The following is a 3,954-nucleotide window of genomic DNA, read 5'->3' as shown; positions in this document are numbered from 1 at the left end:
ATCAAATACCCCCACACTTGAACTTTTGCTTGTCCTCAAGCAAAACTCTTTAGTATGTGGCTTACACTCCCAAATGGAATGGGTAGAAGAGAAGGTTTTGGCTTGTCATAGAGTGTCGGGAATCCAAGATCTTTTTGAGTTTTATTTTTATTTATTTACAATCCTATTCGTTATGATTTGTTTAGAACGTTTCATAGGAGAAATTACTTATTTGGGCATAACATGCCTTTTTAAAATTCCATTTATATACAAGTTCACATACCTCACGGGAGAAATCACTCACACTCGGCCGAAGGTGTATTTTAGTGAATCACTCGAGAGCGGCATGAAACTTATTCCTACCATAAGCTTGCCAAGCAATCAATCCTCCTCCTTTATAACTTGTTACCTTTGTAAATATCAAGAGGACTTTTTTGGGTAAAGGCTTGGGCTAAAGGTGGGTGAATGGGTTAGTAGAAAAGGGCGAAAAGCGTAAAAAGCGTCGGTTTTCGTAAAACACTTTGTTTTAGTGACTTTTTATTTCGAAGTATTTCTTCAAACAAGCTTTTGTTTCAAGAGCTTTGTTTGTTTATTTCTAACTTCATCATTTTTTTTTCATTCACACGAAAACCGAGCTTGTTACTAAAATAAAGGGTAGAAATAAAAAGGGTTTTTGGTGGGTAAAAAGGTTTTAGGGTAAAGAAATGAAAGGTTTAGGCTCAAAGGGGTTAACTAGGAGGATTTTGGGTAGGTGGTAAAAAAAATGAAAAATAATGGTGTAGAAAGAAAAAGGTTTAGTCCTAATGCCTCCATCATTTACTTACTTGGGTTTAAGTTGGTAAGGACCGGGAATGAATCGTCGTGGCAAGTTCTAGAGTCGTAAGAACCAAGCGGCTATTCACACAAGAAACGAAAAATGAGCATTTAGTCTAAAGATGTAAATTTGTATGCTCAGTAAAGGCTCAAAAACTCACTTTTTGTGGGAATGGGTTTTTCTATGTGATCAAGTATATATAATCAAATTTTAACTAAGCTTGTCATGCCGTTTCATAATTTTCTTATGTTGGTTCTTTCTATCACGACGCTCTCGGTTGTAAATTTGTAAAAATATAACCTTATTAATCCTAGGATTCCTAACTTAAACTTTAGACAAGTAAGTAAAAAAGAAATGAGAATTTTTGAAAAAATTTGGGGCGTTTAGCGGTTCCAATAGAGTTTTGTGTAAGGCTTGTTATTAGGACTTGCAAAATTTCAAGGTTTTAGCATCCCCCCCCTACACTTAAATTACACATTGTCCTCAATGTGTCCCAAAAATAAATTTTTAGGTTGATTAGATGTGTAATATGGTGTAAAAGCAAAGATTTATGTTACTGGTAGTCTGGACACGGCCCCGTGGGGACCGGACACGGCCCCGTGTTCAGGTGCCAGAAACAAAAATTAAAGAAAAGAAACAGAAGCCTGGACACGGGGGCGTGTCTGGTGAGCACGGCCCGTGTCCAGTTACCTGAACTGGGCATTTTTCTGCAGGAGGTTCAGCACGGGGCCGTGTTGGTTGGACACGACCCGTGTTGAACCTTCTGTAATGGAGAAATTGATGTCGGGTTGCCTTGTTCTTGTGCATGGGTCCATGTTTCTCGTTTCCCTTTTCATCCTTTACTACAATGAGTGTGTTTTATTCCTGCAAATTAAAACTAAAAGGTTAAACTAAACTAAGGATAGTTCCGCGGAATTCCTCCGTGGTGCACCATGTTTATAAGGGTCCTTGGCTAGACCCAATGCGAGGTTATATATTTTCTGAGTGGGATGTTTAGCATCCCATGTTGCACCGTCAGAGAGCAGCATCCAAACTCGAATCAATAACCTTCATGTAGTTGACCAGGTCGTCGTCCTCTATTCTCTTCCCAACCCCGAATTTTACTTCATCATCCCCGTACCTTAAGGTGAGCGTTCCATCATTCATATCTACCACTGCTTGTGCGGTGGCGAGAAATGGTCTCCCTAGTATGAGGGGGACCTTGGTGTCTTCTTCCATATCGAGTATGACAAAATCGGCCGGATAGACGAATTTGTTTACCTTTACTAGGACATTTTCGATGACACCTTGCGGGAATTTGACGGATCGATCAGCAAGTTGTATGCTCATTTTTGTAGGACTCTTTGTTCCTAGGCCGAGTCTTTTAAACATTGATGAGGGCATGAGGTTAATGCTAGCCCCAAGGTCGGCTAGTGCATTACGAACGGGGGAGTCCCCGATTGAGTAGGGAATCGTGAAGCTTCCAGGATCGATTTTCTTTTGGGGAAGTTTGTTGAGTATGAGGGCAGAGCATTCTTCGCCTAAGTTAACTAATTGCAAAGTTTCAATTTTCTTTTTATGAGTGAGGAAGTCCCTCATGAACTTAGAGTATTTGGGCATTTGGGTTAAGACATCAATAAAAGGAATATTGACATGCAATTGTTTTAAAAGACTTTTGAATTTTGCGAATTGCTCATTGGTCTTTTGACGAATTAACCTACCGGGGTACGGAACTCGAGGAGCCTTGGTAGGCTCTGATGATGGAGGGGAGTTCTTCTCCTGCAGAGGCGGGGGTATAGTCTCTTCTGTCGGCGGTGGTGCTTCCGCAGGCCCCACGGTGCGGTTTCGCAATGTGATGAGATGAACTTGCGCTTTTGGGTTTGTTTCGGTATTGCTTGGTAATGCACCTTGTGGTCTCTCGGAAAAATTTTGAGCTAGTTGATTTAATTGTTTTTCTATGTTTTGAATACTAGCTTGTTGATTTCTAAAATTTGATTCTAATTGTAGAAACCTTTCCGAGTTTTTCTTTTCAGTGTCGAAGATGAGGCGAGATACAGTATCTTCAAGCCTTTCTCGTCCACCTTGTTGTGAGCGAAATTTTGTGACTCATTTCTTGGTTGTTCAATGTTTGTTCGTTGGGTTTGTTGGTTACTACTATTGCCGGGCTCCCTCCAACCAAGGTTAGGGTGGTTTCGCCATCCTTGGTTGTAAGTTCCCGTTGGAGGACCCGACGGCCTAGGTCTGTTATCAATGTAGCTTACCGACTCTTGTTGATCGTCTGTTTCTTTCATACAACTCCAATTTTCATGTGGCCCACCACACCCCTCACAAGCCATAACCGAGACTGTTTTCGTCATTTCCAATTTTTTTATTTTTGAAGAAAGGGCCTCGATTTGGGCTTGTAAAGAAGTGCTTTCATCAACCTTATGGGCGCCCGGGGCAATAGATTTATTGCCTCGGGGGGTGTGCCATTGAAAATTGGTTTGAGCAATTTCCACAATTTGGTTATATATTTCATGCGGGCGGCGATTACCTAAAAGTCCCCCGGAGCTAGAGTCAAGTGTCTGCCTTGTGTGTGGCAACAACCCATTATAGAAAGTGGATACTTGTTGCCATATCGCAAGGCCATGATGTGGACACTTTCGCAATAGTTCCTAGAACCTTTCCCAAGTTTCATATAAGGATTCCCCGTCCTCTTGTGAATATGTATTAATTTCAGTCATTAATTTAGCCGTTTTAGCGGGAGGGAAATACTTATATAGAAATTTTTGGGCTAGTTCATCCCAGGTGTTTACCGATCCAGCTGGGAGGGCGTTGAGCCAAGCTTTTGCTTGGTCTTTTAGCGAGAAAGGAAACATTCGAAGGCGGATGGCGTCATCTGATGCTCCATTGATCCGAAAGGTATCACATATTTCTAAGAAATTAGTAATATGTAGATGGGGATCCTCGTCCGCAAGCCCATGTAAGGTTGTGGAGTTTTGGAGCATTTGTATCAAATGCGGCCGAAGTTCGAAGTTATTGGCTTCAACATTCGGTGCATTGATAGCGGCGCCTAGGTTACCTACGGTGGGTCGTAGATAATCCATGAGGGTACGTTGGTCAGCCATTGGAGGTGGATTCCCCGAAACTTTCTCTTGGTTTTTGGCTTTTAGTCTTTTTCTGAGAAAGCGTTCGGGTTCTTC

The 3,954-nt window shown here is 41.7% G+C and overlaps 1 non-coding gene across 1 annotated transcript; it reads left to right on the top strand.

The window, feature by feature from the left end:
* Positions 1–3,394: 3,394 nt before the first annotated feature.
* LOC118490924 lies at positions 3,395–3,501 on the top strand. Its single transcript, XR_004890149.1, has one exon. It is a non-coding gene; the product is annotated as a small nucleolar RNA R71 (small nucleolar RNA).
* Positions 3,502–3,954: the final 453 nt, after the last annotated feature.

This window comes from Helianthus annuus, chromosome 3 (assembly GCF_002127325.2).
Source record: "Helianthus annuus cultivar XRQ/B chromosome 3, HanXRQr2.0-SUNRISE, whole genome shotgun sequence".
Lineage (NCBI taxonomy): Eukaryota > Viridiplantae > Streptophyta > Magnoliopsida > Asterales > Asteraceae > Helianthus > Helianthus annuus.
The sequence above is the reverse complement of the archived record's forward strand: the minus strand, read 5'-3'. Positions and strand labels throughout refer to the sequence as shown.